This window comes from Ceratotherium simum, chromosome 20, assembly GCF_057802395.1.
Source record: "Ceratotherium simum simum isolate JZ-2026a chromosome 20, ASM5780239v1, whole genome shotgun sequence".
Classification (NCBI taxonomy): Eukaryota; Metazoa; Chordata; class Mammalia; order Perissodactyla; family Rhinocerotidae; genus Ceratotherium; species Ceratotherium simum.
The window spans coordinates 38,385,416-38,412,965 of NC_141919.1; the positions used below are offsets into that span (position 1 = coordinate 38,385,416).

Below are 27,550 nucleotides of genomic sequence, written 5' to 3' on the forward strand. Positions count from 1 at the left end.
TCCCTATTTGAGACGAGAGAGTTAAGAAAAACGTCTTAAAGGTTACAGAGTCCCTTCTTTAAAAGCAAACTTCAGAATGCCTATTTTATTGTACGCTAACAAAATCCATGCGTGCTAGCAGCAAATGATTTCCAATTTCTAATTTTCTTTTATATTAGCCTAAAATGGCTAGAGCAGAAGGTGTTGCCTTTTACACAACCATGTTTTAATTTATTTGATGGAGTTTTCAAAGCTTTGCAGGCACCTTCCCCTTTGACAACTTGTTTTAAGGGTTACTGTTTCAACATGTTCTCTAAATATTGGTTTATCTTCTGCTGTGTTCCCAGAGTTTCCATATGCTGCCTTTTGGCTCTGTCCATACTAACTTTTAAGCGCTTAAAGCAAAAGCACACCAAAGCTCACTGGCGTCCACAGAAATTGAGTCCAGATTTGGAGGCCGTGTTCAGGCGCCTCTGGAGAGCTAATGCTATTACTATTGTCATCCTCTTGGAAATCCACATGCGTAATTACACTGTCTCTCTTTTCTTTCACTGATGGACAAGTTACAACAGACGAATCTGCCAAGACCTGTTTCTTAACTATTGGACCTGATTGGCCCAGTGGCAGCCTCGGTTACGCTCTACCCAGGAATGTGTTGGTATAGTGATAAGAATTGTCCCCAGCAGCATTTTGACATCAACAAGGGTAAACGTCACACGTATGCTTGCCTCGGGGCTTAAAACTTCGTTTCTCCTGAGGAAAGCCCATTCAGTGGTTACATATCACCTGTTATATCAACCTCAAACCTCTGTGAGAAGAACTTTGCTGATGTTAGAAATGGCTTTGCATGCATAGATTTAGTTGTTTTGTGAATCTGGGGTAAGAAATCAAGAGATTTGATCTACCTTCCCATCATGTCACCTGAAAGCACAAATGGCTCATTCTAGAGAGACAGAAACATCAGCTTTAGGCAAATCCATTCAATTAAGTCCTGAGAGGGAAGCTTTCCTGGTTTCTTAACCTCTGCGTAATCGGGAAGCCCCTTAGACCACATAATTCTGCCTGGACTCTGGCAAAGTCCTTACACAGACCATTGACTGAAGTTAATCTTCCTCACAAAAAATATGGCAGAAAGTGTTTTATATCTCAATTCAGTAAAAAATAAAAGTGCACTGAGCAATCTTCATTACACCAGTCTGTTTGTATTTGGTCCTCAGAGATGACTAGAAGACAAATCCCTGTTCTAAAGGAGTTACCAGTTAATGGAGGAAGAAGATTTCAAAACAGTAGCCGCTATGAATGAGGCAAGCACAGGGTTCCGTGGGGCATGAGGCTGAGGGAAGTCTTTCTGGAGGAGGTGATGCCTGTGCTGAATCGTAAAGCTTAAGTAGGAATTACCCAGGTGAAGAAGAGAGAGGAGAGATGTTGCAGGCAGAAGGAAAAACATGAATACAAAGGAAAGGACAAGAAATGGCAGCTAGTGTTAGAGGGTGTACAGGGACCAGATCTAGGATAGCCCAATATGCTAGGTTAAGTTGTCTGGACTTTATCCCCTATAGGCAATGCAGAGCTGTAGAAGGGAGTGGAACAGTCAGATTTGCTTGGAGAAAGATGGCTCTGACTGCTCGTCTGACAGCGCTAAATGGTGGCTAGCTTTTATTATATTATAGGCATCCACACTTTTTCTCATCTAGAGTCACAAATAGTGTGTTCTGTGGGATCTACACCATTACATCTTCATTGAAAGTAATAATGACCTCTTGTCCTAGGTATGTTAGCATTTGTATGCCCCCGCAAGCAACCCAGTATGGCGTGGACTCAGCCTGTCCACCTGGCAGGAGGGCAGAGCCCCAAGTAAGGGTGTCGTAAAGGAAGGAAGGGAGGTGCAGCTGGATGATCCCTGAGGCCCCTCCAGCTCTAACATTCTGTGATTCTTTCAAGGTAATGATAATTATGCACGGAATTAAAGCTTCCAAGGAAGAAAGAAAAAGTGAATTCTGTTAGGAAAATACCTTAAGTCAAATTTAAGTCCCCAAGACAAAGAACCTCTATTAGTCACAAAGCAGGAACCGGCTTTAACTATAAACTAAGGAGCCGTGAGAAGTCTGCAGGGAACAAGACTTTCATTTCCATAAGAAAAGTTTAGGCGAGAGCATTCAGGCAGCAAGGATGGTGAAACACTGACAAAATGAACGTTTTCATAATTCGTTAATGGTATTTGTCCTTATGGAAAAGAATACAAAATAGTCTGTGTCTCTCGATTTAGAATTTTGTAGTGCCCTTTAAGATAACCAGAATTTCTCTTCAGTCAACCTCCATTGAACAAATATTTATTGAATGCCTACTTTGTGCCAGGCATTGTGCTGGGGGTACAGTGATGAACAAACCCACTTTCTTCCCTGAAGCAGGTGAAGCCAGAGTTTTAAGGGGTCCTGGAGAAGCCACTACATTTGTTTTATCTTGGAGACTTTAAGTGCTGCCCCTCTAAAGATAGTTATTAAACTAAACAACTTCCTGCATTCTTCACTACTCCAAGAGCCGACATCTCTGTGCCAGCCATCAATCCCATTGCCCATAAGCACCGTGGAGAGGGAAATATCACCACCACATAGCTTTCTCCTGTGGATATGGTGATGAAACACTGGAGTTTTACATTCCAAAAACCTTCCAGCTTACATATCAATCAACAGAAGTAGAGTGGAGACTCCCAATGTAAATATTTTCTACTTTTTTTTTTTTGCCTTTCTCTATAATCCAGTGTTTCTAAAGTTCTGAAGTAACAATTTGAGGGCAAGCTATGATTTGGCCAAAGCTTTGAAATGAGAATTATTCATGCCTAAGTCTACCAGATGCCTTCTTTGGAAATTTTGAAAGAAGGTCTTATGCGCAGTTTGAGATGAAGAGGTTTTCCTATGACCTTAGTTTTAGAAATCTGCTATGTTACTATGTTCCTTAAACTTGGAAAACCAAGAAGTAGGAAAAAGACAAGAAAGAAATAGAGGAAAAGAGATGTTTAAGCAACATAAAAATGAGGGAGTGAAAAAGAGAATGCTCTGATTTGGGCCCAATAACCTGGAGGATACAGTTCAGAAACAGTTCATCCTTCTGAAAATATTATTCCTGTCATGGGTCCAGCCCAGGGTCAGGCAGTTCTTAGGTTATCTGCCACAGTTACAGAAAGATCTGTCACAAAGCAGAGCCCAGCCAACCACTGCCTTTCCTATGGTGAATCAGAGTTCTTCCTTCATCCTTGTCTTTACCATTCCTTTTTTTCTTTATCGTGTTGTTATCTTTACTGGGGCTGTAGGAAATTTTGTTGTTTGCGTTAGTAACACATTGAAGCCTAGAATGATTGTCATTGGATTAACACAGCTTCCAGACTCACGAGATGCTCGTTGCTTTCTCATAGGGCTTCTAATTTCACTTGTGGGGTGACGGTCCTTGAGACCTAGACAGACATGGGCACAGGCCATAGGCTGTATGCTAGAACAGCCAAAAGTGGTGCATTCTCTGCACTTACTGCTCTTGACTCTGCTTTCTGAGTGGGTGGACATAACCACCTTTCTGGCTGGCCGGAGGTAGCTACTCGTGTGGTTCAAAGAGCCAAAAACAACCCTCTACCCAGATTGCATAGAATTTGACACTTATTCCACTATTAGCAGTGGTTTAAATACCAAAGCCATGGGTTTGCTCTGATGGCGTGCATGTCTCTGGGAGAGGTAGCTTATTAGCATCTTAGCATGATTTTTTTTTTTTTATCAGACACTGTATTTTTCCTGATAGGAATCTTGGCAAAACTTGGGGATGGGGCAACTTCAGGGCAAGAACCAAAAGGAGACTTGGCAATGCCAAAGCTGAATATTCCCCACCAGAAATAGGGAGACTGCCTGGAATAAGGGAGAAATTGTGGGTTTTGAGGTCAGAGAGATGTTGGCTCCCTTACTGGCTTTGTGGCCTTTAGCCAGCTACTTTAACCGCTCAAAGACTCAGTTGTCCTTAACTGTAAAATAAAGATAATTGTCCACACCACAAAGGGTGTTGTAAGCATAGTCACATATGTAGAACATCCAGCTAGTTCCTACCTCATGTAGTAGACACTCAAAAGAACAGGGGTCTGCCATCCCTCTTGGTTCCTGATGCGGGAAACCATGTGATATAAGAAGACCTTCATATTTATTTTATAGCCATTGCAGTTTATTCCTAAATTTTCTTAACCAGCTAGTGTGGGAGCAAAGGGGAAGGTGTAAATAGAACCTAGCTTAAAGCCAGCTTTCTGAACAACCCTTGCCAGATCTCTTAGGCAGTTCTAGAACAGGAAGCAGAGCGGCTGGTTCTCATGGATTCCACCAGGCCTGCAAAAGGTAGCAGTTGTTGGGACATTTCATTTGACTTTAACACCTAATCCAATAAGGTGTGTTTTTTAAGAACAGTAATGAGATGATGCAGTGGGAGCAGGGGAGACAGAGTCCAAATATCCCTAAAAAGCTAATATCCTGTGTGACATGATTGAAGGAAGTAAGGCCTGTGGGCAAGTGAGGTGTGAGTCCTGGAAATGAGCAGCTGTGTCCTGATGGTCGGAAAAGCCTGTGATAAGTCAGGAAGAAATCAGGAAGCTTATATAAATAATATTGTTCCTAGCCAGTTGTCTCCCCACATACTTGTGGGAGAGAGGAGGAAAGGGAAGAAGGAAGGAAATAAAAGAGTGTAAAGGAAAGAAAAGAAGTAAAATCAAACCCAGGGTACAGGTAAGTTTCAGGCCATCTTGCCCCCACATCCTTGCTAACCTTCACGAGCCATCTTTGAGCAACACAGGGCTTCCCTAATAGCTTGCATTTATGGGGAGCTTACAATATGCTGGGCACTGTGCTCATCACTGTACATACATCATTTTGTTTAATCTTCCCCACAGTTTTATGAGGATTTACTCTTCCTATCCTAACTTTACAGCTGAGGAAACTGAGTCTTTAGAGGGATCATGTAACTAGCCAGTGGCAGGTTCAGATTTGGAACAAGTTATGTTTAATTCCAAAGTCATTACTAAAGAGCTTGTGGTTCAGTCTTTGCCTCTATTAATGATGTTTATACATCCTCTATCCTTCCATCCCTCCATCCCTCCATCCATCCCTCCATCCCCTGTCCTATACTAGGCACTAAGCTCTAGGCATGAGAATTACCACAGTGAAAAGAACCAGTCCACCTAACCCCAGGGTAGCTTATAACCTAGTGAAGATCACAAACAAGTTAACGGGCTCTTCTTTCTTTCTCTCCAGCAGACAACCTTCATTTCATACTCTCAGTTGCCAAGAGTAGAACCCGACTCTTGGGAAAAGCTAGTGCTTAAGGGACAGTGAAAAACTCATTAGAGCACACACTTCTCAGGGCAAAGCCAAACATACAGGAAATGAACCATGCAAAAAGAGAAATCAAAGAGACGTAAAGTGACTGTCTTAAAACCCAGCACTGAGTCATTAGGCAAAGCACTCAGTGCCTAAGAAAACATTTTTGTAAAGAAATACTAAGTCACACAGAAAGACGCAGCCTGAGCTTTTGAATCTGGAAGACATTGGTGGCTGTCTTGGAGCTTTGCATTTTTGCTCTGCCACTACTAACAACTGCTGGCTTAGTTGATGCTTGGCTGATGAGCTGTTCCTGTTGTAAATTACCAACACCATTACTCTCTTACACACACACACACACACACACACGCACACTTCGCTTTCCCCAGTTTCCCCAGTACAACCCTGGGTCCCTGCCTCCTTCTCTGTGCTACTGTCTTCTCTGACTCTTCCCCATTACCTCTTTCCTCTCTCCCCCAGAGACTTGATCCTAATCACCTTGCCCTCTGACTACCAAGATTCCCAGATGACCCTTCTCTACCACTTGTACAGGGCCCCAGTTCTTTCAACCCTTTTTCTTGTACCCATTCCTCCATTCATTCAGTTCAACCCAAGTAAAAATTAGGAAAACAAAACTACCTAAGCTAATTCACACTATGGTGTAAGTGACAGATCCCCAGTCCTTCATTCCAGCCTTAAGAGCATGGCCGTGGGAGTTGTACAAATCTAGGATAAAATCCATTTCATATAGCTTACCTGCTCATTGGCCTTGGGAAGATGGTTTAGCTTTTCTGAGCTTCAGTTTCTTCATCTTTAACTCTTAGGTAATTGTTGTGAGGATATGTCTGTTAAGTGCTTCGCACAGTACCTAGCACATATTAAGTACTCAGTAAATAGTAGCAGGTATTAGCTGTGTTTTTAAAATATATCTCTGCAAGAAGTTGTTCCTAGGTTGGAGGATGTGGGTGATTTGTGTGCACTTTAGGTAACTGAGGCTCTTACCTTTTTTCCTGAAGGAAGGAGAGACAAGCTCTGTTACAGAGAAAAGGGGCTGCCCAGTCTAAGCCAAAGATACCTGGCCCCTGATTATCTCCTTATATAAGCCCTAGCCTCTGGAAGGTGGGCATTTTCCGCTAGTTAAGGGAAAACATTTCAGCAAACATTTATTAAACTCTTACTGTGTTGTAGGCTCTGAAGAAACAAACAAGTCTAGGACATAGACCCTGGGCCAGGCACTAACAGCTTATTGGGAGGCCAGTACACAAACAGAGCATTACAATGCACAGTCATAATGGCCAGAGTAGAGATAGGAATGCCTGTCTTCTGGGAACACTGAGATGAGTCACCTAATCCAGGTCAGGGAGGATGACCCAGAGAAGATGACCACTGAGCTGAGACTCTTGTTCTTATAGATGTCATAATATTAGTTTTCTAAAATTCTAATGAAACATGTTATTGATATACGGCTTAGATATTCCCCCAAGGTCCCAATCCAGGTACTTCAAAGGCCCTTGGGGCAGTTTTTGTCCTTCCTTCTGTGCCCCTTCAGTCTTCCAGATGAGCCTAAATATGCTTGATTCCCCTGTATTATAAGAGTATCTCTGGTATCTCATTATTTGAGTTGCTCTCAATTAATTACCAGGGAGCTGATGTATTTATGTCCCATAACCATGTAATGCTGTAAAATTATGCCAACTATTTAAAATGGGTCAGATTAATTTACTACCAGCTTTCTTGGATCTCTATCCCTGTGGGTAACAATAGAACTCGAAGCTTGATCATTTATCCATAATGTCCATGTCCTCTCCAAGGTACCATGCTGTCCTCAGACAGCTCTAATGGCTCAGCAGATTCAAGAGAGGGACCTAGAATATAGAGCAGCATACTTGTTTTGCATCTTCAGGCAACAGTGGAGAACTATGGAAAACAGAAGGACCACTTGGCTCATACAGTCCCCAAATCCTGCCATTTCCCTCAGCTGTAAACTCAGGGTCAAGAGCTCTTGGATTAGACAGTTTTGCAAAGTTCTCTGCGTTCTGTGAAACTTGGTGTTATGTAAATACAAGAAACTGAATTATTACTCTCTCTGTTTCTTCTTTTAAGCCACCACTTCATCTCTTGCCACGTGAGATATTTCAGAGGGCTGGTTTTCAGGGCCCTGCTGTCTAATCAGTCCTCCAAATACTTGCTCATTGTGCAGATGTCATTGGAAGATTTGCTTAGCACACAGAGACCACAACATTACAGAGAAATCTCAGTTTGGGAACTGACACTTAAGATGTTTTAAAATTTAAGGAGTAAAGAAAAAGGAAATCTATACTCTGGCCTTGGTAAACCCCCACATGCCAAACACAGATTTCTCCTTTATTAGATTCAGAGTGTCTGTGGAAGGACTCTATAGATCATTGCTGAATATGTCCAGGATGTTCTTTGAGAAATTGAATTAAAGTTCTTCATGATAGAAAATGCAGCTTATCCATCACTGATGCATTTACTGGGGAAATTTCTGGGAATCAAAAAAAATCTCTGTGGGTGGTCTATTGCTCATCCCACCCCCACCCGCCTCCCACACTTTACCTGCCTCAACTCCTCCCCCAGACCAGCAAGCCAGCAAAAACAAAGATTGCAGTGCACAGAGCTTGTACAATTTTAAGCTTCATCAAGCTATGGAAAAATCACAGAAGGAAACTGTTATAAGCAAGGAATTTATTGATGTAAAATCCACCACAACTAGACAGATACCATTTATCAATGCTCTTTTTGTCAGGGAAGTGTTGCCAGAATTATGTTGTGGAGGAGAGACTGATAGTGGAGCCAGATCCTCCTCGGAAGACGCATCCCACTCTCAAGCTTGATGTTATGGCTTTTTTTTTTTTTTGGCACTAATGGTAGACCATTTGCAACTGGGGGGAGACATTAAGATGACAATTTGGGGGCCAGGAAAGCTTCCATTTCTCTCCTCTTTATTCTATATGACCTGCTAGGCACTTCCTCAGGCCTTCTGAAGGCCCATCCCAGACACACCTAGAAACACCTTCTGTGAAAATGGGCACTGTCATGCACTTTATCTTTAATATAATGGAAGTTGACGACATGACTGACCCATGGTGGAGAGAAGTGAAACCACATGTGGGCTGGATTGACCCTCCCTTGATCTAGAAAAGAAAAGTGCTGTTTTCCAGCTCACCCTTGCCTACTTAACTCCTCCAGGAGGGTAGTTCCGCAGAACAAGGTTGGCAAGAGGTAGACTACTTTTCACTACACGTGGTCTTGCTACAGCTGTGTATCTGTCTAGGTCTAGAAAGTGAGCCTGTAGATTGTGTTCCTTTCTCTTGACACGTAGAAAGGTAGTGTGTTGAAATCTTATGTACTTGCTTGTAATATCTTGCTGCATCTTTTCTTCCTCAAGTGTGTAAAATTCCCTTTCCATTGTCTCTCTGAGCATAGATGAACGCTAAATGGAAGCATATCCCAACGTTTATGCCAGTTTCGTAATTGTTTAACTGTTTGCTACTTATCACATTTGGGAAGCCCAAACCCTCCTCTGTGGACAGACTGGTGTCTGAAATGAACAGGTTTTCTAAGGTCAAATGTACTCATTTGTTCACAGAGAACTCTCTCTACCTGAAAAGCCAATGAGAAAGGTGAAGCCCGGGGGCTGGCCCAGTGGTGTAGTGGTTAAGTTCGTGCACTCCACTTCGGTGGCCCAGGGTTCATGGGTTCAGATCACGGGCACAGACCTACGTAGCGCTAATCAAGCCATGCTGTGGCAGCATCCCACATACAAAATACAGGAAGATTGGCATAGATGTTAGCTCAGGGACAATCTTCCTCAAGCAAAAAGAGGAAGATTGGCAACAGATTTTAACCTAAGGCCAATCTTCCTCCCTGCCAAAAAAAAAAAATAAGGGTGAAACCCATGGCAGGTTTCCACTCCAAATCCCCAGGCCCATGGCAGATAATGCTGATGGATCAAGAGATTTCACCATGAGTCCACAGTCCTCAAGTAGCATTGGGAATCCATGTCTGTTATGGGCAACAATTTTGCCAACCAGTTGCTGGAAGCTGGATTCTTTCACTTCTGGTGATTGAGGGATCATGGTCACATGAAGAACTTGGTAGACATCAAATTCTCATCACTTCCCGGTCGGCTCTATTAGCACTATTAGTACTGTCAGTACCAAAAGATCATAGGGCTTCATTCTTTATGCTCTAAAAAACCAAAGAGAGTCAGGAGTTTCACTGACAGACTTGTCTAGAATCTAAAAATTTGACAAATGAGTCTCCCTTGGTGACTGGGGTTATAGAATCCAGAATGTAACTTGGTCCAATTCCCTCATTTTATCTGTGAAGAAAGAGAGGCCAAAGGTGTTAAGTGACTTGCCCAAGTAGCCCTGGCTAGCAGAGCTTGAACTAAAAGCCTGGAAAGTAGTTTCCCAACTGCGAGCTCAGTGTTTATCATAAACAGAGGGACTTGAGAAACTCATGCAGTGAATCAGAATGTAGGATCCAGAGCCAGACTTTCTGAGTTCAAATCCTGGCTCTGCCACTTATCAGCTGTGTGTTCTTGAGCAAGTCACTTAACCTCTCTCTATCTTTGTACCTTATCTGTAAGATAAGGATGAAAAAATACCTACCTCATAGGGGTTCTGTGCAGATTAATGACTTAATATATGTAAAGCACCTATATAAGTGCCTGGTTATTGAAGAATAGGCTCTATAGAAAAGTTTTTCAGTGCTAAAGATACATGAAGAGCTGGAATCAGGTGACAGAATAGGGGACCCAGATGGTCAAAGGTGGACATAATGTACTCTTCACTGGGACAAGAAAGGATTTCCTTACTAATCTGCTGAAAGAAGTTTGTATTCTTTCTCTATACCTCATTCACACTATAGTAATGGATTGATTATTTTATGTACAGCTAAGAAGATACCAGTTACCTCAGGTAGAAATCTTTTATCCTTTCCAAAGATATGCATATCGATCAATAAGAAAAGCATTCCCTACTCTTTGAGAGTGAGAGAAGAGGTGAAGGGGTCAAGTGGGAGATGACAAGGAAAGAAAGAAAATAGCTGCATTCAGAGAGCGTGAGGATTGTTCTAGTAGTTTAGTACAAATGAATGATAGTCGAGAACTAGAAATTCAGTTGACCTCCACATGGCATGGGGTAGAAACCCTCTCCATGGTTTTTCAGAAATCAGGGATTCCAGTGTTCTTATTTAGAATTTAGTTACTGGGTTGTCCCACTGTTTCTATTTTCCTAACTGGAAAAATGGATAATATGCTCTGAGGATCAGAGGGCAGCTAGAAAGTTCTCTGTGGCTTGGGCAATGTTGGGCTGCATGAAGCTAAACTGTTAATTAGTATCGTAAGCATCAAATAAAGCAAACAAAACTGAATAGCAAAATAGTTCCTCTAATTTGGGTATATCAATAGCAGCAATTCCAAGGAACCACAAATAGGCCAAAGGGAAAAAAAAAAAAAGGAACCCTGAAGACCCATTCTTTTTATTGACCTCTCTTGTGTCTGAGAAATGATATTATGACAGCAATAATAATGATGGCAGCTACCATGTGGTATTTTGCTCATAGCACCTGGGCAAGCTAGTGGCTAGCAGTTAAGAAGACAGGGAAGAACTCTGGAAGTGCCACTTAGGGTTAAGTCATCCTGGATCTCTTATTGAATAGCTGTGTGACCTTGGTCATGTTACTTCAGTTAACCCATGTATAAGATGGCGTAATAAGAGTACCTATGTCTTGGGTTGCCATGAGGATTAAGTGAGTTAGTACATGTGAAGTTCCTACACCAGTACCTAATACATAACAAGCATCCAATAACTATCGGGAGCTGTTATTATAGTTGATGTCCCATTTTACAGGTAAAGAAGTTGACATTCAAAGTGGGTAACTTGCCCAAAGTATAAACACAAGTGGAAGGAGATTCCAACCCTGGTCTGCTGGAATCCAAAGTTCGGGTCAGTCCGATTCTTTGACATCATGCTCACGTGTCTCCTGCTTGAGGAACGTAACTCGGGGATTTAGGGCAATTCGTCAGTTCTGTTCAGATCTGAGTGTGTTTAAAAAGAGTCTTCCAGGGATAAAAGTGCTAGCAATAAATGAGTATCATGGATCATCAAAAACAAATGAGGGATTTAATAAGCCAATATAAATCCTAATATGAGGGTTTAAATGTATTCAGGCTTTAGCCTGATGGTAATCCTTTAACTCACTCTGAGATAACAAAACATCAAAGAGTAAAACATACATTCTACTTGAAGAGGTCTTTGAACCCAACTTGAAAAATAATTTTAGGTCATTTTTGTGTGGTCAAATAGGAAAACATTTATGAAAGGCCTCACTCTTACTCCTCAAGTAAATACCCTTCAGGGCTAGAGAGCGCAGGGGCTGCTGCTCTCGATGTCCTGTGGATAGAACAACTGTGTCAATGGACACATTCCAGGTCTGCAAAGAGCACAACTGTGTGAATGGACACATTCCAGGTCTGCAAAGAGCAGGCGCTGCCTGCCGCTGTGTGTGCGTGTGTGTGTCCCAGCACTGATGGAAGTAATCACACCCTCCATCAATAGCTAGCTGCTTCCTCTCCGGACTCCTCACATATTAAAATCTGGAGACCGAGACAGGGAGATCTGCCCAGGGCAAATGGCTCTATCTTTTGTTTACCTCTGCCATCTAACTGGAAGATTTGAATTGAATTTGTGGTCTGATTAAACACAGTGGAGGGCCTGCTTGAAGCACTGTGTCACCCTGTGCCGTGGGCCTGTTGGAATTTTCACCAAAGCCTGGCACCCCTTTGGGATGGACAGATATGGAGCATGTTGGGCATTCAGCCTTCAGCTGATGAGGCGTGTGCCATCAGCAGTGTCCTGAGGAATGTGAGGTTGAACTATAGTAAATTTAAGTCACCTTTGTCGTGGGGCTTTGACTGCCCACAGTGCCTGTTTCCCAGTCTCCCTTACCCACCCATAACTACATCAAGGAAAACAGAGAGGAGACAAAACTAGAATTTTCCAAGGACTTACTAGGCTTTCTAGTCAATATTCTTTCCAGCTCCATGTATGGAAATAGATAAAGTAGAGTTCCTCACATGCATCATTCTTTCTTATACCTCATTCTGCCTGGAATACTTTCTCTTTACCTCTGCATTTGCCTGGTCACCTCCTACTCACTCTTTAAGACTCAGCCCAGGCATTACCACCTCCAGGAAGCCTTCCATAACTCTCTCTTCCCTCTTGACTCCCAGTCTATCTTTTTGTGCTTCTCTTACGCCTTGTGTTTATCTGTCTCGCAGACTAAACTATGAGCCCCACAGGAATAGGGTCTATATTTGTCTCATTTACTACTCTGTTCCTTGGCATAGAGCCTGGCCACAAAAAGCGCTCAATAAATACTAGTTGAATGAAAAAATAAATGAATAGAACTTATTACAGTGCCTTGTAGTTGTCTCTGAAAGCCCTTAAGATCAATAATTATTTTTTACATCTCTGCGTCCCCATCATTCAGCATAGTACTAAGAGCATAGTAGGTTTTCAACAAATGAATGCATGGCTGTAGGCACACATATGTATATGAATGGCCTAATTTATGATTGGAAGAAAAAATTAAGTCTACAAGACTGCAAAAACAATTATGGTGAAAGAGAAGAGGAGGCCAAATCTTGCAGGAGATAATAGAATCAGATCTGTGGTTCCTGACACAAAGGACTGACCTTCCCGTTTCACTTGCTGAGAAAACCCATGAATATAAATGTCCAGAAAGATTTCCATTTACAACATAAATAAATGGATTAAAAACTGCCCAAGAGAACTGACTTCAGGGAGAGTGTTAGTTTTCTAGGGCTACTGTAACAAACTAGGTATCTTAAAACAACAGAAATTTATTCTTTCACAGTTCTGGAGACTAGAAGTTTGAAATCAAAGCATCTGCAGGGCCATGCTCTCTGAAACCTGTAGGGGAAGGACATTTCCTTGCCTCTTCCTGGCTTCAGGTGGTTTGTCAGCAATCTTTGGTGTTCGTTGGCTTGTAGATGCATCTCTCTAATCCTCCGTCTTCACATGTTGTTTTCCCTGTCAGTCTCTGTGTCCCAATTTCCCCTTTTCACAAGGACATCAGTCATACTGGATTAGGAAACACCCTAATGACCTCATTTTAACTTAATTACCTCTATAAAGACCCTATTTCTAATATAAGGTCACATTCTGAGGTACTGGGAGTTAGGACTTCAACATATTTTGGGGGAAGAACATTACCAATCCATAACAGGGAGAAATTCTTGGGTTTGTAGGGTTTTAACAACGAATACCACCTGCAAATCAACAAATAGTTGGAGAGCTTTATGGCCTGATTTGATGGATGCCAAACAATTCCCTTAACCCCAAAATACTTGATCCCAAATCTTGAAAGCCTTATATTCTACTTGGGTTGATAACTAGGGAAAAACATTTAAGCAAATAGAATTGTGTCAAATAAAATACTCTAGCCTTGGCTTAGAACAGCCCCATGGTTAGTGTGGTAGAATATGAACAAGGACCATGTGACAGTAAATCCAATAGGATTGCAAAGAGGGTACAGCTGATATGGGTTGGGAGGTAGGGAAACCTTCCCAGAAGCAGAAGGGCTTGGATCAGACCTTGAGGTAGGAACACGGACAGCATTCCAGGCAGGAAAAGTTGGAAGCAAATTCACAGATGTGGAAAAGGAGAATGATGTGTTGGGAAGCCAACAAGTGGTTAAGCCTGGCAGAAGCTCACTCTGCTTAAGGGAGGTAATTCTGGAAATGGAAGGGAGTTCATTTAGTGGAAGACCTTCAGTGTGAGGATGCTAATCAATTAAGATGAAATAGAGAAAAACAGGAATAAAAACCAAAATATGGTATTAGAGGGAGAAAAAGAAAAACAATGGATGACACTTGTGTTTATGATCAAAGTAATTCCTTCTGTGATCTTGACCACAAGCAGAACAACCCTGTGACTATTTTTATAGGAAATTTCCACCTAGAATTCTAAGTAAGCCAACTAAAATATCAAATTCCTAAGGGCAAAATTGATTTTGCAGATTATCTATCCTACCGACCTGTTTCTCAGGAAGCTCATATCCGAATTATAACAGCCAGGAGAAATTATCTCATTTTAATGTGCTATCACCTAGAAGACAGGGTGATCAGAGAATGGGAAGAGAATTTAGAAGTTTTAATTAAATCAAGCTGCCTGTAGGTAAGTAGGCATGTGGGTATTTCTTGGACACAGGATGGCATAGAGAAGTGTTGGGTGTCGGGAGGGAAGGCTGAAGACACTCTGTACAACTGGGCTTAGCTTTGGTGCCATTCTGCTCTTTGACATAGTCTGTGAAGGAAGTCAGGTTAGAGCAAATGGCACACTATGAATGAGACTGCTACAAGTGCCATTTTTTTTCCAAGAGATAGTCATTAATTTTTTTAAAAAACAACAAAGAAGATTTGACAAGAGTCATTGGCAATGTTGGTAACCTTGATTTTTTTTTTTTTTTTTAAGAGATGATTTAGAAAGTGAGACAAACTGGCATGGCTAAAATAGTGACTTTGACCACACTGTCCTCCAGTGGAAATGAGTGCTTACCATGTGAGGTGTTTGGTAATCTTAACTATAAGTATTTTTATGGAGCCAAAACTTCATGCCAAGCAGGCCGACTTCCAAGAGAAGTGTGGTTCTATTTCCTATTTTCTGAGCCACGCAAGCTACTCTTTTATAGAGAGCTCTGATTCTTATTGTGCTATTTATCATTATGTGCTTTTGGTTAATTTTTGGCCTTCAAACATATTTTTACTCTCTATTGTCTAACATCTCCTTTGATCTTTTCTTTTATTTTTCCTAGGCCCCTTTAAGGAGTTTTCTAAAATACGGAGGTTGTACGTGAGGGTAGCAAATCCATCTGCTATGGAGTGTAACTGCTTTTATAATCTTGTCTGTCTTCTCTGTGACCCTTCATGATTCCCTCCTCCACCCTTAGTGACTTAGCAGGGTAGAAAGAGTAGGCTGAGTTCCCTTCCCAACTTTGGGTAAATCACGTATTTCTCTGAGCCTCAACTTGCTTGTTTATAAAATGGAGATAATAATGCCTGCTTTGCTTACTTGAGAGTTAGGAGGATCAAGCAAGATAACAGAGATGAACAGACTTTGTGAATTGCAGTCATATAAATGCAGGTGGTTGTAAGCACCATACTGCCTATCTTCTGAAATTCTGCAGTACTCATGGTTCAGCCAAATAGTTTAGCAATTAGCTCATTACTATTACCTAACGTTGTTTGCTCTGTCTCCTGGGTGTTTGTCAGTTCTCCCCATCTTTGCTGAAAGTATATTGAAGGTGATGAGCGTGTTTCCCTCTTCTTCCATATCTATCACAGTGCTTAGCAGTGAATGCTTAAATGATAAGTTAATGTGGGCATCTCACAAATGTCCTTTCTCCCAGTCTCCATAACCTATTGCTACTTTGTCTGACTCACCCCAAGAAGAATTCTTACTCTATGCGTTTAATCTCTATCTTCACGATAATCATCCACGCATTTAACAAATATTTACTGAGCACCAGTAATAACAGTTCACATTAGCTAATATTATAGAGCCCTAAATCTGGGCCAGCACTGCTTAAGCCCTTTACATAGATATTCTCACTTACACCTCAGAACAACCCTTTGAAGTGGGTATTGCTATTATTCCCATTTTAAATATGAGTAAGTTGTTAAGTAACTTGCCCAAGGTTATGCAATTAGAGAGTGGCAGAGTATAGTTCATTCACAGATAGTCCCATTCCAGAGCCCAGGGTCTTCTACGTTATGCCACATGCCACCCTGAGCATCTATGATGTGCCAGGCACTGTAGTAGGTGCTGGAGATATTAAGATGAATAGGTCAGAGCCATTCTTGCCCTTGTGGAGTGCATAGTCTAGTGAAAGAGACAGACAAGTAGACAACTAGAGAGTAATGAAGGTGAGCCTGAGGGAAGAAAAGAATGTCTTTAGGAGGAAAGAGACAGTAGTGTGCTATAGAGGGAAAGGTCTAGCTCTACCTGGTGGGAAGGATATCAGAAAAGTATTCAGAGAGGAGGGGGATGATTAAGATCCAACTGTTACCACATAAAGCGGGGGTTCTTTGCCTGATGCACATAAAAGAAACCAATTATTATGGCATCAGCTTTTGAGAAAAGAAAAGCCTTTATTGTAAGGTCGACCAGCAAGGAGACAGGAGGCAACACTCTCAAATCTGTCTCCTTGATCCAGGGCTTTGAGCACAATTTATGGGATGAAGGGCAGGGTGGTCTGAAGTGTGGAGATAGCTGATTGGAGGTAAGGAGAAGTGAGGTAATTGATGATCTCTGCAAGCGTAGTCAAGCTTCCTGGCTCTTCACAGGATGCATGTTCACAAAATGGTGGTGGCAGTATGATCTGAGGGTGGAATTTTCAGCCTCTTAATGTCAAAAGGGTCACTTATCAGGCATTTGGGCGGCCCCAGTTGATGGGTTGGTGGTCTCAACTGGCCTGAACTGGACAAGGGACTGACTTTCAATTCCTGGAAAACAACTCTTAATTGCTCTGTGGATGAGGTGGAGTCAGTAGAACTGGTCCTAGTGGGCCTGTGGTTACACATCCTGAGAGGCAGAGGAGTTTGCCAGCCAAAAAGAGGGGTGCAAAGCTCAGTATGAGGATGACCTGAGATTAAACCAGAAAGATATATTCAAACTTCTTTGTGAAGCACATTATAGGCCAGCCAAGGATTTGAACCTTGGCCTGTGGGTGACAGGGAGTCAATGGATGTTTTTTATAGCTTTTATTTTGAAATAATTTGTTAAAAAAAGTTGCAGAAATAGTACACAGAGCTCCCTTATACGCATCCCCTCACTTCCACAGATGTTAACATTTTGGGACCATTTGAGAATAAATTCAGTTGATATCCCATTGCATCTTACACTTCAGTGTTTATTACCCAAGTACAAGGATGCTCTCATATATAACCACAGTATAACTATCAAAATCAAGAAATGACATTAATTCAGTTTCACCATCTCATCCACGAACTCCATTCAGATTTTGCCATTTGTCCCAATGATGCACTTTGTAGGTCCAAGATCCAATCCAGGGTCACGCGTTACATTGAGTTGTCATTTCCTTTTAGACTCCTTCAAACTGGGACGGTCTTTTCTTGTCTTTCATATCCTAGACATTTTTAAGGAGTACAGGCCTGTTACTTTGTAAAATGTCAGTTTGGATTTGCTTGATGTTTCTTCATGATTTTTGAATTTTTGACAGAAATACCACAGAAGTATGCTATATTCTTCTCAGTGCATTGTATCAGGAGACAATGAATGGTGTTGCGTCCCATTCATTCCTGGTAATAACTCTTATTACTTGGTCAAGCTGATGTCAGCCAGGTTTTCCACTGTAAAATTAATCAGTATGTTGCACTTAATAATAGTAAATAACAAATAAGTATTTTATAGGGTTATAATCTGAGACTAAGTAAATACCTTTTTCCTCATCAACCTTTTATGCACCAGCATTAATATCCATTGATGATTCTTGCCTAAATCAATTATTATTATGGTTGACAAATGGTGACTTTCTAAATTCTTTCACCCCTTCTAGATTATTAATAGGCATTCTACTGTAGAGCAGAGCTTTCTCTCTTCTTTATTTATTTATGAATTTCTATTTTACTCAAAAGATTAAAATCCACTACTATCAAATTGTCCCTGATACGGCCAGTGGGAGGCCCTTCAAACTGGTCCCTGTGTCCTCTAGACATATACTCCATCATTTGTTGAGCACTTGCCAGTTTTCTGGTACAAGAAGATGTTCCAGACTCCTTTTTCAGTTTCCCAGCCCCTGCCCCAGCACCATTTCTATAGGAACTGGTTCCTTCTTGGAGAATGGTGTTTAGAATGCAAGATCTGGGCACTTGATGTACTTGATACTACTGGGATGTCACTGCTTCTAGGCCTCTCAGCAGAAAGAGCTAGGAACTATTGTATACATATGTGTAGATTTGTATACACTCATTTATATCTGTTGATATATCTACGTCTATCTAGGTATCTGTCTATTAAAAACCATGGGTTCATACTCTTTTCAATACCAAACCAATTCCACAAGGTTTATTCTAGTCTTCCCACTTTCTGTATTTGTAACTTCTCTCTCTGACAGTTAGAAATCTGGCTCCCATCCTCCTTCATGTATTTATGTATTTGTTCAATTCTCCCTGAATATTTGATTCCCAGCTACTCTGGCCCAGTGCTGAGGCCTGTCGCATGCCAATGGACCACTCCCCACCAAGCCTCAGGCTAAAGTTCAGTCCCTACAAAGAGGAAGAAGGGAAGAAAAGCCAGTTAGAAAGTTCAGCTCTAGCCATACAACACCCCTTTCCCCCATTGGGTGCACTGGTCCAAAGCTGAGCCCTGGACATACTGGTCCCCACCCCACTGAAAGCTCAGCTCAAACTCCAATGGAGCTTTTTAATCCAAGGAAGTAAAGGGACAAGATTTGCATTTTGGTAGCTTCGGGCTGTGGATAAATTAGAAACTGGCAGACGTAGAGATAAATGGGGAGCCGCTAGTAATGGCCCAAAAACCTTAAAGTGGGACCCGGTCCTAGACAGTGTCCCAGTTGGAGAGAGAGTTCTCTGTGCCCTTCCTTGGGCTTTCTAGAGCTGGCCAGCTCCATGGTGTCTGATTTGTTATTGTCTGATTGCTGTCTACCTCCTGACCTCAGAGGCATTTTAAAGGACACAGATATCTTTGGGGGACTTTAAAAAATCATGGGATAGGGCCGGCCCCGTGGCTTAGCGGTTAAGTGCGCGCGCTCTGCTGCTGGCGGCCCGGGTTCAGGTCCTGGGCGTGTACTGACGCACCACTTCTCCGGCCATGCTGAGGCCGAGTCCTACATACAGCAACTATAAGGATGTGCAGCTGTGACATACAACTATCTACTGGGGCTTTGGGGGAAGAGAAGTAAATAAATAAAATTATAAAAAAAAAAAAAAAAAAAAAAAGGATTTAAAAAAATCATGGGATAGAAATGTTGGGCAGAAATGTCAAGTTGGAGGATCACATACAAGTTTAAAGAATGCTTCTAACAAATAATTGAAATTTACAGCGATGTTTACCTCCCAACAAAAACTGCATTTTAAAATTTTGAATAAAGAAGGAAGCCCTACTTTGCTGCAAAAACTAAGGTAAGAGAAGGTTCTTAGGGTGTAAGAGCTTGAGATGGGGAGAGTCTGCTGTTAGAAACTTTATGCATTTATACCAGCAACAAATAGTGAGTTGCTGGAGGCAACGGCGATTACCTTCTCTGACAGCATAGGAGAGAAAAATCTTGGCAACCCACATAATAAGCCCTTGTCCAAAGGAAGGCAGAAAGTCCTCCTTTTGTATGGCTAATACAAACACAAGCTGCTAAGAAGGCCAATCACCATGGGTCCTTGACGGCCCACATTATCTCTGATGGCCACCTTTACAAAAAGCAAACATGTCCTTGTGGGGACCACACTCTGCCTTTGCCCATTTGGCTGCCAAGTACCACTCGTGCTTTACTGAAATAACAATGCGAGTGTATTCATAACCCTGGGTGGCGTCAGCGTGTTTGTTTCTATTGTTTAGGAATAGATCTGTCATTTTGTCATTTGTCATTTTCTGAAGTTATAAGCACAAGGGATCCTAGAATTTGCCTCTCAGATCTACTTTGTACTGCTGTATTCATCATCCTGACCCTAAGAAGGAGTATAATATGATAATTAGGCATGCAGGAGCCACGCTGCTTAGGTTTGAATCCTGATTCTCTCGTTTACTAGCTGTGTGGCTTTGGACAAGTTACTTGACCTCTCGGAGCCTCTGTTATGTCACCTTGTAAAATAGGGGAACTTATGGTACCTTCTTCATAGGGTTGATGTAAGTAATAAATGAGTTCATATATATATCCCGCATTTTGGGTGAGCTTAGCCCTGAATCCTGCTAGGACCTCTGTGAAAGAGCTGGGGCTTATAAATCCATAGTGCTGGCTTCTGTGATAGTCCTTGTCTCAGCCCCATTCTCAGCACCCATGTGTCCAAGTCCTGGTAGATGTGGATGTGAGGCAGGTGACATTGACATCTGTGTGAGACCTGCAGTGGGCATTCTAGGCCATGACTAATTAATCATCTAATTTCTCCAGGCCTCAGCTCCTTGTTGTTAAAATGCAGATAATAATAGTACCTCTCTCACAGGGCTGTGGAGAGGATTATAGGAGTCAATGCATTGAAAGGAACTAGCACAGAACCTGGCTCATTGTGAGCTCTGTAAATGTTAGAGTCATTATTGTTATTGGCAATAATGTGTGATGTCAGCTAGATTGCTGTCACATCATGGCTTACGGCTCATGGCTAAGGGTCTCTGCCCAGCCCAAGGCCAGCAGCTGGCAGATCCAGGCAGAGTGACAGGACCACAGGCCAACAGGCTGGACTCGGGGCAGAACTCCAGCACCATCTGGGAAACCAAGGCTAAAATCCATTATAAAGACAGGCCAGCCCAAGTACACCTGATGCCGGGTGGAGGGCCGGCAGACTAATTCCAGCCTTGGGGGGTAGGGGGTAACCCTCTGTCTCCTGCCTGCCCTTAGTCAGAATTCCATTGCTCAGGAGCTGGGCAGGCTCCAGCCTGAAGCGATAGGGCATTAGCTGTGATCTGTCAGCTCACAGAGCCTTCCCTGCAAGCAAGTGCTGACAAAAGGGACAGGCACGTGGAGAAGGGCTGAGAGGAAAGAAAGCAGTATAGAAAGAGAACGCAGGAGAACCAGAGTCTCCCTAACTTTTTGGCCAAGGGCCCAACTTTGAAGCTAAGCACCCGAAGCCTCAAATCTGAAAGAAACCACAGTGACCATGTTTACCATCCTCCTTATACAGGCCCACGATCCTTCAGCCAAAACCATTGGGGCAGATGTGTTTTGAAATTCAGAATTTTTTGTGTTTGGAAATATGTTAGGATTACTAAGACATAAACTGTATTACACCCCTAGTAAATTCTGGGGAAGAATGCCATAATCCAACAGGCTAATGTTGCTACAGTAAAATGTGTAAATATTTACACTAACTGGGATGCAACCTATCAAGACATCATGAGAATTCAGGTCCAGTGTTGTCACCAAATAGTTTGCACCACACTGAAGAAAACTTTGCAGTGTTCAGAGCTTTGGGGACTTTGGAATTGGTGGTGGCAATTATTTAGCAGACACAGCTGAGAAGGGTGACCAGCCGAGTAACTAATCTAAAGGGGCACACACAGTTCACTGGGACTCCACTCGTTTGTCACCTTGTACTTACTGGGCATCTGCTGTGTTCTGGGCATCGTGCTAGGTACTGAGGTTACAGTGGTATATTGGTTTCCTAAGGCTGCTCTAACACAAATAGGGTGGCTTAAAACAACAAATTTGTTCTCTCACGTTCTGGAGGCAAAAATCAAGTCTGAAATCAAGGTGTCAGCAGAGTCATGCTCCTTCTGAAACCTGTGAAGGAGAATCTTTCCCTGCCTCTTCTGGCTTGTGATGTTTGCTGGCAATCCTTGACATTCCTTGGCTTGTAGATGCATCACTGTGATCTCTGCCTCTGTCATTACATGGCATTCTCCCTGAGTGTCTCTCTCTCTTCTTATGAGGACACCAGTCATATTAGATTAAGGGCCCACCCTACTTCAGTATGGCTAAGTGATTACATCTCCAATGACCCTATTTCCAAATAAGGTCACATTCCGAGTTACTAGGGTTTAGGATTCTGACATATCTTTTTGGAGGATACAATTCAGCCCATAACAAGAGGTAAACCATAGCCCCATGCTCTCATCAAGGTAATTAATAGTTGAGCAGGGTAGTCAGATTACAGGTGCATTGAGCACAGCAAAGGAAACAATCAACAGAGTAAAAAGGCAACCTCTGGAATGGGAGGAAAAAGTTGCAAACCACATATCTGATAAACAGCTCATCTCCAAAATATATAAGGAAGTCTTACAACTCAATAGCAAAACAAAACTAATGACTCAATTGAAAAATGGGCCAAAGATTTGAATTGACATTTCTCAAAAGAAGATGTAAACGGCCAACAGGTATATGAAAAATTCTCAATATCACTAATCAGGAAATGCAAATCAAAGCCAAATGAGATATCATCTCACGCCTGTCAGGATGGCTATCATCAAAAAAGAGAAGATCACAAGTATTGCTAAGGATGTGGAGAAATTGGAACCCTGGCACACTGTTGGTAAGAATGCAAAATGGAGTAGTCACTGTGGAAAACAGTATAGCAGTTCCTCAAAAAATTTAAAATAGAACTACCATATGATTCAGCTATCCCTATTCTGAGTATTTATCCAAAAGAATTGAAGTCAGGATCTCAAAGAAATATTAGCACTCCCATGTTCACTGCAGCACCCACTATTCAGAATAGCCAAGATGTGGAAACAAACTAAATGCCCATCAGCAGATGTATGGATTAGAAAAAATGTGGTATATGCATATGTGGAATATTGTTCAGCCATAAACAAGAAGGAAATTCTGCAATGTGTGACAACACAGATGAACCTAAAGGATATTATGCTAAGTGAAATAAGCTGGTTACAGAAGGATAAATATTGCATGATTCCACTTATATGAGGTATCTAAAACAGTCAAATCCGTAGAATGGATGGTGGTTGCCAGGGGTTGGGAGAAAGGGGAAATGAGGAGTTACTCATCAACCAGCATAAAGTTTTAGTTAAGCAAGATGAGTAAGTTCTAGAGATCTGCTGTACAACATTGTATCTAGAGTAAACAATACTGTATTGTACACTTAAAATGTTGTCAAGAGAGTTGATCTCATGTTGTGTTCTTACCACAATAAAATTTTTTTTAAAGTGTTGAGAAGTTCCAAAGGGGGAGGTATTAATGGGACCATATAGTTGGAGAATTTTACCCAGAGGCTTTCTCTCTGAAAATTAATATTTCTAATGAAGATGAAAAGATGAGTAAAAGTCAACCAGGCAAAGTGGGGGAAGAGCATTAACACCCTCACCCTCTGATGCCCAGACAGAGCTCCTATCCCCCGTCAGCACTGGGCTCATGAAGAATCCCAGGGAAGGCCTGTAAGTGTCTCACAGGCTGCAGCCACAGCCACTCTTGCCCCCAGGCTGGCTCCCCCTGGCTTGTAGTCCCTCCATCAGAAACAGCCAAAGGCACAGAATGCAGGGAGGCGGCTATCAGCAGCCAGCCAGACCCAAGGCTCACAACTGCAGCCTCTATGCAGAGGAGAAGTCAAGGGAAAGTCTCTGCTTTCCCTTTTCTGGCCAAAGTTGATTCAAATACTTTCCACCCAGAATCAGCAAAGTGCTTAATACACAGATAGCTTCTGCTGACCTCCTCCCTTGAGAATGTAATGTATTTTTATCATGGGTAGGCAGATATATCTGGTTTGTGAGTTTCTCCTAGCAGCAGTGAAGTGGCCTCATGGCTGCCACAATGCCTCTGCTTCAAGGTCCCAGTGACTGAATTTCTGTTAGAGGTGGAGGCAGGAGTGGGAGCAGTGAAAGTGTAGTGCCTATAACGTGACACATTTTAACCTCGAGACAGTGTTCACTGTGTAGGCAGCTCCTCTATGAGACATACGTATAATGGTCATCAGCATTGGGCATGGTTGTTGAATTTTGTTTTGTACCACAAAATTTTAGTATTTCACTTAAAAGTGGAAAAAAAACCTTTTTTGAAGCATAACATAGAGAAAAGTGCACAAATCCTACATGTGTGGTTTGGTGATTTTTCACAAAGTGGATCCAGATCCAGCAGCCAGATCAAGATCACATTCTAGAAGCCCTCCCCCCATACCTGTCTTCTAGTTTCTCCCCACCAAGGGTAACCACCATCCTGACTTCTAACACCATAGATTAGTTCTGGTTTTTGAGCTTTATATAAATGAAATCACAGTATGAATTTTTGCATTTATGGCCTTCTTCACTCAATTTTATGTTTGTGAGATTCATCCATGTTGCTTGTTGTTGTAGTTTATTCTCATTGTTTTATAGTATTGTATGAATATATCATAATTTTTTATCCATTCAACTCTTGATGGACATTTAGATTATTCCCTATCTGGGCTATTATGAAGAGTGCTGCTTTGAATAGTCTTGTATATGTCTGTTAATGAACAAATACACATTTTGGGGGGAGATTATATACTTGTATTGTTACCACACAAAATTGGGGTTCTCTTGCCTGATGCTCATAAACAGCCAACTAATTACAACATCAGCCTTTGGGAAAAGAGATCAGCTTTATTCTGTGAGATTGACCTGCAGGGAGACAGGGGGCATGTGCCCTCAGAGCTGTCTCCCTGATTCAAGATTTGGGGTGAAATTTAAGAGGTTAGGGAGAACAGGCTGGCACATGGAAATGCTGGTGGGACAGGTTTTGATTGGTGGGCTTCAAGCATCTATGGTAAGGTTTTAAATATTTATGACAGGGTTATAAACATTTATAATGAGGTTCTAAACTTTTATGATGTGGTTCTAAACATTTTTGATGAAGTGGGGAAGGAATTTTAGCACCAGATCTTCCTGAATGAGGGACCCCTCACTCCTGATAAGAATCCGACTTTCAAGCTCCAATCATGTCCCGGTCCTTTGGTTCCGGATCTTTTGGTTCCGTGATCATTTCAGGTCAAGAATTCTTCTTCTGTGCATGCTCTGACTATGTGACTTTGCACATTTTCTGAAAGACAGTTCTTGATCACTATTGATAAGAGATGGGGTCAGTTGAACTGTCCTGGAGGGCCCATAGTTACGGTATTGTCTATTGTTGCATAACAAATTTCCCCAAAATCTAGTAGCTCACAACAAAAATAAACGTTTATTACCTCTCACAGTTTAATGAGCGGAAGCAGCTTGGAAAGGCAGTTCTGGCTCAAGGTCTCTCATAAGGCTGCAGTCATCTGAAGGCTAGACTGGGTCCGGTGGATCTGCTTTCAAGGTAGCTCACTCACATGACAGGCAAGTTGGTGCTGACTGTTGGTGAGCAGCCTCAGTTCCTTTGCATGTGGACTTTCCTTAATATTGTCTGAGTGTCCTCATGACATGACGGCTGGCTTCCCCCAGGGTGAGCAGTCAGAGAGAGCCAAGTGGAAGCTATATCCTTCTTATGATTTAGCCTTGGAAGTGACATAGCATCACTTCTGCCTCATTCTATTCATTATAAGTGAGCCACTAAGTTCAGCCCATACTCAAGACTCCATCTTTAGAAGGGAGGAGTGGCAAAGACTGTGCGGATGTGTTTTAAAACCAATAACCCACAACATTTTAAAGCTTGGAATTAACCCAAGCTAGGGATCTAAAAATAAGTTTATGGAAATTCACACAGGGATCTGAAAGAAATATATTTAATCCAGCCTCTCCTCTTCTAATTTAAAATTCTGTGAATGTTTATAGGACAGTTTTCAAGGTATTTCCTCTAGGAGGAAATGTCTGTAGACATCATGGTATAATAGAAAGTGGAGAGGCTTTGGAGCCAGACACACCAAGTTTGAATCCTGGAGTCACTTACTAATTAGGGGTATTTGGGCAAGTCAGCCTCTTGGATCCTAAGACTCCCTCAGTTGTAAAATTAGGAAAATCAGTAAAGCCTACCTCATGTTGTTCTGGCAGTAATTAAATGATATAATGTGTGTAAAGTGCTCACTATGATGGTAGGTCCCTTCCATTTGCTAATTTATCAGGAAATTATTAATCATATACATCAACTATCTAGAAGGTGCTATGATGAACCCTGTGAGAGACACAAAACTGGCTCAGACACAGACCTTGCCTTCAAGAGATATATACTCCAGTAGGACCCTTGACAGGAAGAATAACTACAGTAGAATTGAGAGAATGATCAGTGTCTGGAGCAGGTATGGATACCATCCTTTAAATATGGAACAAATTTGGAGATATAGAAATGTAAGAAATTTTGAGGGGCAAGGAAAGGACAAAAAGTTTTCCAAATTAGAAGTAACAGCTTGAGTAAAGACAGAGCTAGCCGGGCTGGCCCCGTGGCTTAGTGGTTAAGTGTGCGTGCTCCGCTACTGGCGGCCCGGGGTTCGGATCCAGGCGCGCACCGACGCACCGCTTCTCCTGCTTGAGGCCACGTCCCACATACAGCAACTAGAAGGATGTGCACCTAGGACATACAACTATCTACTGGGGCTTTGGGGGGAAAATAAATAAATAAATAAAATTATTTAAAAAAAAAAGAGCTAGCTTCCTCTCATCTATCCTATGTTTAAACCATATCTGTAACGAACTGCTTTGTTATTCTCATCTGTCCATTGTCATATTGTGTTGCTGTGATACTGAAAGCTAAGCGACCAGTTATTTCAAATACCCAAAGCATCACCCATGGTGGACAGGTTTCAGTGGAGCTCCAGAAGGTGGGATGATGGCTCAAAAAGACTGAGCAGGGTTCCACTCTGCTGTACACAGGGTCGCCAGGAGTCAGAATCTACTTGATGGTGCTAACAACAACAGATGAAAGGAGGTAGTGGAGATACGGGTTAGAAAGGTAGTTATGTATCAGAGTAGCAGGAAGAGATTGAAGGCATATATACTCAGTTTAACAGTCTGACAAAAAACTTGAAGGCCACAGACTTTTTAAACCAATTTTCAGGGTTAGCTGCAGAAGGTAGGTGGGCCTAGCTACCAAAGGATCTACTTGCCATGTTTTTCTTGGCTAACTCCTATTTGTAGAATTTTTGTGCCTCACATTGTAAACAGAACTTTCTAACACTGATCATTAAAGAACACTTCTGCCTCAGAGCCCAAGCAACCGAGCTTTTCCCTTATCATTCCCATTGTGGAGGCTGCATCCACAGGGAAATGCAATGGGATTGTTTTTATAGGGCTTTAGCTCGTTAAGTATACTTCTCAAGACTTGGTTATTTGGAATGGCCAATTTCCGCACTCAACTCATCCGTGTGTATTTGGCTTCCACTTCCAGATAATGAGCCATCCTCTCCACCTACTTCCCCTCAAGAAGACTGATCTATTTAGCAACCTTCACTTTTGTTACATTCTCCAGTCCCAGGCCGTGATGATATTTATACATAAGACAGAGACGTTTCTATGCTATGATGGAAGTTTGAAGGAAGTTGGAGCCAACAACCTTTCACTTTGAAGCCAAAGAAAAACAAGCACAAATTTTTCAGTCTTGCTGAGAATGAGGACTAGAGA

At 42.0% G+C, this 27,550-nt stretch overlaps 1 protein-coding gene across 4 annotated transcripts in view; it reads left to right on the plus strand.

Moving 5' to 3' along the window:
* The window catches only part of ADAMTSL1 (ADAMTS like 1), an 862,240-nt gene that overhangs the window by 699,078 nt on the left and 135,612 nt on the right, over positions 1-27,550 (plus strand). The window lies entirely within an intron of this gene.